Genomic DNA, 7926 nt, shown 5'->3' with positions numbered 1-7926 from the left:
TTCCCTACAATAAATTGCTGCACTTCCCCAGAGACATCATTTGGCTAGAAAGGCTGTGAAAAAGGGGTGTTTCTTACAAGTTTGTATTTATTTATTTGAGATCTTCTTGTCAGATACAATTCCCACAGTTTAGGAGGAACTGCATTGATTGCTTACTAATGAATTGTTGAGGTCTAGCTTAAAATACCCTGTCTGTAGGTTAACAGCAAACTGATATAAAGTAATTCTTGAGATTCAGTATATTATTTCAAATATGATCATATAATTACTATACAGAAAGTGTTGTGAGGAAGGAGACAGACCACAGTGAGCATGGCAGACAGGCTGGCCAATGGTGCTGGTGTGTGCCATGACAATGGATGGCAGCTCAAGTCCCCTAAAACCCTGATGGGATTGCATGGCATCTTCTGAAGCGGAGAACGAAAATCAAAGTTGCATTCATCCATACTGCAGATATGGCTGCCAATATGTTTGCTCTGACACAGTACATTCTTTATCTTAAATCAGTATTCTCTTCCTTCTAGTAAGTAAAAACCTAAACTTGATTACTTATTTAAATCCAGAGGATGTTATCTCAAAGTATTTCCAAATATCTTTGTAGCTTATGACGGCAAAATAAACTCTCTGTAGCAGCCTTCATCTCATAGCAAAATCCCACTAACAAAATAATTAAATTTATTTGAGTTTAATTTGCTTGAGGACAACTGATTTTTTTTACTTCCATAAATACTTTTGCAATCTTGCCTCTATTTATCAGTATTTAATCCACTTTAGAGATGACCATACAAATATAATTTCTGCTGTCCTTTTATTATATGCAGATTTTGTTCTATCATAAAGTATCTCACACTCTATACCTTTGTTTTGCTGAATTTAAGATAGAATGCAAACATCAGAAAAATATTAACACTGAATTAAAGTAGGAATTAGTAAGTTATTTTCCATGAAAATTAAAAAAAAATAAAATAAAGGAAACTGAAAAATAGGGAAGTTAATTTCAACTTTCAGTAATCTAAAGCTTTGTAACTACCACTAAGCCAGAGAAGATACGGGTCACAGAAATCTACTCCAAGAAATAACTGATTAAAATCAATCTAAAGACCCACCCTGCAAATACTATGCCCTTTGTCTTAACTGGGACTGCTCACATGATTTATAGCTACTTATGTAAGGTTGGAGAGTGCCTAAATAAGATGTTTGTGTAATACTGGGGCCTGAAAAGGCTGCGAGGTATGAACAGCAACACAGCTGCACCACCTCACTTGAATACCCAAATGTCATTGCTCTCACGAGATACCATGAGGACACCTCAGTGTCACTGCCTCTATGAATTTCATTACAGTTACCATTCCTATCGAGCCTTTCAGAAATACACAGATAACTAATTCTGGGTAAGTAACATTTTAAGCTGGCAAAAGAGACAGAATCTGTGCTCAGTACCAGCACTGGTGACTCCAGAGGAGTCTAAAACCAGCCTCAAATTCCAATACAGAATTTGCATGAAAGCCAACCAGTAATGTATCTGAGAAAGCATATACCCGCACAGGAATTACTCTACTGAAGAAGTGTCACACTTCACTAGAGAGAAAGGTAATAATGTCCAAAAATATGCTGGTTAATGAGGTTCCACCGTATTATGGGGAACTTGTGGAGGATGCAAGATATTCAAGAGGCTAGAAAGGAGAAATACAGCAGCTGGGTGGGGGTGATGGGACAGAGAGGGGCATAAACCAGACCAAACCATTTGCTTTTCATAGAATGCCCCCCAGGAGGGTCAGCTTTAGCAAGGTCTCAGCTGGAACCCCAGAAAAGTGTATATATGGCACATTGGTTTTCCCCTCATAATTCCTTCTCCTGCAAAGGAGGCTAGAAAACAAAAATAACTAGAGGGATTAGAGGCATAGAGAACATGACTTGTAAGGGAAAAATCAGTTTCTGTAGCCTTGCTTCCTCTGGAAAAGATAAGGCTGAGGGAAAATGGAAATAGTCTTCCAAAGTGTAAAATGCCCACTTCCCTCCTTACCCGGCTTATATGCGTCACTCACTTTGCAGCAAAGAAATAACTACCTTGAGAGTAGTTAGGCAAATTAACACTAGGAGACGGTGGAATTCTCACCACTGGATATCTACATCGAGCCATTAAATAAAGACCCAGCAGCCCTTTTCCCACCATCACATGTGCAGGACTTGTGAAGACACCGGACAAATGACTGGAAGCCCAGTAATTTAACAAAACCCATTTGAGCTCCCAAACTCCATCCGATATTACTTTCAGTATAGTTATGAGGAACACAAATGACTGCAGCTATGGAACCTTAGAGAGAAAAATATTTTCTTATTCATCTGGCACCTTTGTGGGTTTGCCTTGACCTTAACTGAAGAGTGCCAGGTATCAGCCAAAGCCTTCAGACAAGAACACACATACCCTGAAAGTCTGGGGGATAAAAAGTAGTATTGCCAAACCTAACTACTCTAAAAAACATAATAGAGACCCCAAAATTAGATAGAAAATCTTATTCTTTGTCTTCTAAAAATGACTGACTTCTAAAATGAGTGTTCAGCTGGTTTTCTCTAGCTTTCTCTGGAAGTGGAGAATGATGGCTGCACACTGCAAACGTGTGCTCACCTGTACTCATCTCACTGCCACAGCTCCCTTCTCTGGCAGGCAGCCTCCTCACTGCATCTGGAGCAGAGAGCCCTTCCTAGGGAGCAGCAATGTTTTGAACCCTGTGACTTGGCTCACTCCCCTGAAGCGCCAAGGGTACAAGAGAAAAAACAAAATTCACTAAAAAATCTCTTTTGATTACAAAATACGTAATCTCAGTCACAAAGACATGATTCAGATCTGCACACACAAAAATGCGTTAAACAAGCAATTGTTGCCAGGAGGTTCTGTTTAATAGGGCGACTTCTGAATGCGGGGTCCATGTCAGTGTAATAATAAATGTTCATCAAGCCATGAACCTGCAAAGTCTTAGGTATTTGTATAATCCTACACGCCAGCAACACACTGAAGTCAATGGAGCTATTCAGATATATATTCTGTTTCCAGAGCACGGGATTCAAATTTTTCTGCCTTACCTATTAACACTTACCTACACAAGGATGCTTGCTCAGGACCAGGAACTTAATTTATATTTGAAGGATTAAAACCTTCCTCTCTTTCTGAACTTGAATGGAAAATCACTTGTCTGCCAATAAAAGTTAAGTCGCCAACAGCACAGACTAATAAGTAAGTGTGGTTCATGAGGAAAAACAGGCAATCATTCAGGTTTACCTATTCAACTCGGGGAATGGGAGGCAGAGACCATAGGTAAAAAGACTGTGTTGAAACGACTAAAGGACTTGGCTTGTGGAACCAGACAGGGCTGAAGTAAATGCATTCTTCTGAAAGCAGTGAAGGTGATTTTGACTGAATTAGGCATGTTCTTCACCCAAAGAAAAAGGAAGTCAACTGTTTTAATAATTAACTACAGAAGAGGAAAGAAGCATTTAACTCCAAACTGTCTTACAGTGGAACATTTTAAAAGTATGTGGAAAAAAGTTCTCTCCACTGCATGGCCAAAAAGACACACTGATCATATGCCTGATCTTTCAGATGCTTTCAGAAGGTCTGAAACCAGGATGCTCATGTGTACAGGGGATGGCACCAGCCACACAGCTGGACAGCAAGAAACCACCACAGCAAGGGGCCCTGTGAGTCCAGAAACTTCTGGGAGTCCCACGGCCTCCCAGGCACATCTCCTTGTGCAGTAAGGACGTAAGACTGATTACTTCAGGGGTTTTAAAACAGATTCAACTTTGGTTCACATTCATTTTAATGAGGGTAAGAACATTTTTGTACTCCTAGACTTTGATCCACTGGTTGCATGGCACAGTGCCACCAACAGTAAGAACGCAAAGCAAAGGTACTTGACCTTCTACAGAAACGTGCAAACGTTAGTACTTTGGTAAATCAGATCCCTTCCTGTATCTTGTGGTGCATTTTGTAATGAGGAGGGACAAGAAGACCCTGACTACATACTACAGTCATTTATCCCCATCTGAGGTGAAGTCATACGTTGTAATGATATTTCTAGCACCCTGCCTTACTTGTTCCTCCCACACCAGGGTACACTTTGAGCTGTGCAGGGAACTTGTATTGCAACAGCACACAGTTAATCACTGAAGCTGCAACTGTATTTAGGAGTGAAATTGAGCTATGACTTAATGGCAAAGTCACAATAAAAGCCTTTCATCAAATCCACATTAATTTTTAGGCATTCAGATCCAATACTGCCCAAAGAACTGACTGAAACCCACACTTAACTTGGCATCATCAATGGCTGCTTGACATCTGCATCAGAGAACCATGAGACTTTCACTAAGTTCTTACCTAAAGGTTACTGAAAGCCTGAAACCTCAGACCCATCAGACACAGAAAATATGAACTTATGTCATCCCAATTATATTATTCCACAGCCACTGGATTTGTTACTTAACAGAGGAGAAAAGCAAGAAACAAATGCTGTTGAAAGCTCAGTGAAATTGTGCTTAAGTAAGTTTCAGGAAAGGAACGAAGTTTTACTAAAAATATACTCCAAACTGCCACTAAAACATCCCTACACTGCTCTGCTTGTGCAACTTTTACAAATTAATAGCAAGGATGCAGTATACAAATACTTGGGTTTATTATTTAGCACCATCTTCTAATCTCTGTGTCAAAATAAGACAATTAGTAGAAATGAAAAAAGACTCAAGGGAATTTATGTAATGTCTCAATTGTCATTAAAAGCTTTAAAAAAACCCCACTATTTATTCTAAATACAGAATATGAATGTTTAGTGCTTCCTTATTAGATCTGTCATGTAAATGAGAAGGCTCAACAAACCACAATTCCCACTGAAAAAGGCACAATATCCTGGTGCAGGACTTCACACACTGGTCTCTCACTGCCTGCTAAGCCTTAACTGCAGCTGAAGAAGCTGTTATGGTCAGGCCAGCTTCAGCTTTATGCCTGAACAGATGAGAAGGCTGCTTCCAGAAACCAAAGCTATAGATTTCAATCTCACTTTTGTTATTTTTAAATCTGTCCAGGGAAAATAAAGGGTTGGCATGAGCTTTACGTAGTCTAATTAAGCTTGTTTTACATGGTCTAATTCTCTTTCAGAGCCCTGCAACCTGAAATTGCTTCAAACTTGTAATTCTCCTGTTAAGAACACTGGCAAACACTGAAAAGAAAATGGTCACAAAACAGGCAGTGGAAAGACTGAGCCCTGCTCATCTTGTCCCGACACAGCATCACAGGGTTACAGACAGGGATACCAAACTGAATTTTCCCACTGCAAGTGTCCTACCACATGCCTGGCATACACATTGTCTGGACACATCGCAGAGGACACCAGCCCAGTGTTCTTGCTGGGGAGTGAGGAGGTGAGTTAAAAAGTAGGGATCTTTCCCACTTTCCCAGGAATGCACTCCCTGAATGAAGTAAGTTAAAATTACTGAGGCACGCTTTCACTGCTGAGCGAAGAACAGCCTGTTGGTATTTCTTCCACTGAAGCTTTAGCTTGAATTTAACCCTTGTAGAGACACAAGAAACCCTTAATGCAAACTGTGAAAAAGCATAAAATAGATGATATTTTTTAGAAGGACTGAAAATCACATTTGACAAAAAATGAATCATTTACATAAAGAAAAGTATTTCAGCTAACAAAATGATACTGCTTTTAAGGATCATACTCTGGGACAATATTGGCTTGTCCTTTGGTATGTAAAGCTAAGAGCAATAGTAAGGATTTGCATCTAAAATACTAAGGAAGTATAAAGAAGTGTATTCTCCATGCTCACACCTATATCTAAATGAAGACTCTTTTCCTTGGTCTTGCTCTCAGAGAACCTCAGCGAGTTCCAGAATGAGACAAAGTGGGTACCTCAAAAGTGAGATTCTGTAGGGCATACAGCAATGCTTTAGAATGTTCAGTCCTGTGCTCTCCTGTCAAATAGTATCATTTGGGATTTCCAGATATTAGAAGATGTAAAAGTCTGAGTATGGACTAATTAGAAGTATTCTTACCAGTACAAAATGTGCACTTGAGCCCAAGCTACTCACAGACCGTCACTACATCTTTCAAACTTCGGCAAGAAACTTCCAACAGCTAATGAAAACGTGTTATCTAATACAGGAATTCAAGTTGTCCATTAGCTGTGGGGTTACGTTCTATATGGAAAAACCTTGCTCCTGACAAGAATCACCCACTGGCAAATGTTTAATGTACTCCAGAGGCAAGACAGCAATAGAACTCAAAGCCAGTAGTTTAAATATCTGGAAGGCTTAACTATAACACAACATACAGCAAAGATAAACAACAATCAAACTACCAGTTTTGCTACTGTGCCACTTTACAAAGAGCACCCATCAGGAGCTGCACCTTCCCCCACCCCCCATTTTTGCTTGTTTTTGAATTTACAAAATACAACTACCCTTGCAAGAGGAAATGACTTAGGACACAGAATGAAGCAGAAATCTCATTTAGTTTAAGGCTAGTTTTACTTGTTTATATTCTGCCCATTTCTAGCTTTGATGCCTGCATTTTTCCACAGCAGAATGGTAATTACCTTATGCTCATAAGTGTATTAAAACACAATGCCAAAAAATGGACCATCTCTGTCACTTGGTTCTCTTGCTTTGCAAATATATGATTATTAACTCTCATAAAAATAAAGCAAAAGAGATGATATCTTCCTGGCATAAGTCAACTTCTATAAAATCTGGGCTGGTGATGAAATATACCATCTGCCTGTTCTTCGGTATGCTGGCCTTTGCCTTCCTGTAGTAAGTTTGCCAAAGCAAAGCCCTCATTTGACCTACCATGCCACTCAGTATCCTGCAGGATACAGTTCTGCACTGAACAGAAAGGATAATGTTGATGAAAGTTGTAGATCTGCTTTACTTAACATTCTTCTGCCCTTACTAGCTTGGGCAAACTTTATTACCACTCAAAACCACCAAATAACTGAGAAGTCTCCTGGGTGAAAGAAATTATCAGAGGAACAAATGATTTTGTTATGGATATATAATCATAACTAATGATAACATCCATTAAGGGAGAAAAATTCCATTAACGAACTCTAGTTCTGTTTTCAGTATTGACATTCCCATTTCTTCTTCCACTAAGGAACATGTTTTCCCAATTCATGCAATAAGCCACAGACGCCAAACCCGTAAGCTATAGCATATTATCTCCTGTACTGCAGAAAACAATTCTGCCAATTGGCATCTCCAGTATGGAGTTCAGGGAGCAGAGAAAAAAAAGCAGACAATAATTTGATTGTATCATCACCAAAATTAATTGCAAGTCGCTGACTGTCTGTGGGTAAAGAAACAATAGTCCACCATCTGCAAGCTTGGGGCTGGCAGTCTCCAAGGATATGGGAAATATGATTGGGAAGGTGAAGACTGTTTGCTGGCTATTTGCTTTATAAAATTTCTCAAAAATGCTTTTAAACTGGATGTTTTTAACATGTATGGTAGACTAGTGTCCTGGGTTCAGCTATAGCAGTCATTTTTTCTCCTTCTTAGTAGCTGGTGCAGTGCTGTGTTTTTGACTTTCAGTCTGGGAACAATGCTGATAACACCGATGTTTTTAGTTGTTGCTCAGTAATGTTTACTCTGACCAAGGACTTTTCTCAGTCTCATGCTTTGCCAGAGAGGAGGGGAAGCCAGGAGGAAGCAGAGACAGGACACCTGACCCAAACTGGCCAAAGGGGTATTCCATACCACAGCACGTCATGCCCAGTATAGAAACTGGGGGGAGTTACCCAGAAGGCCCAGATCGCTGCTCGGGTCGGGCTGGGTATCGGTCGGCGGGTGGTGAGCGGTTGTGTCCTTTTCCCTTGTTATTCCTCTTATCATTATTATTGGCAGCAGCAGTGGGTTGTTTTATA

At 39.9% G+C, this 7926-nt stretch overlaps 1 protein-coding gene across 1 annotated transcript in view; it reads right to left on the bottom strand.

Moving 5' to 3' along the window:
* RAD18 (RAD18 E3 ubiquitin protein ligase) overlaps positions 1-7926 on the bottom strand; it is a 52425-nt gene that overhangs the window by 1938 nt on the left and 42561 nt on the right. The window lies entirely within an intron of this gene.

The sequence above is a fragment of the Nestor notabilis genome, unplaced genomic scaffold, assembly GCF_000696875.1.
Source record: "Nestor notabilis isolate BGI_N333 unplaced genomic scaffold, ASM69687v1 scaffold11485, whole genome shotgun sequence".
Classification (NCBI taxonomy): domain Eukaryota; kingdom Metazoa; phylum Chordata; class Aves; order Psittaciformes; family Psittacidae; genus Nestor; species Nestor notabilis.
This window is presented reverse-complemented; position numbering and strand designations above follow the sequence as displayed.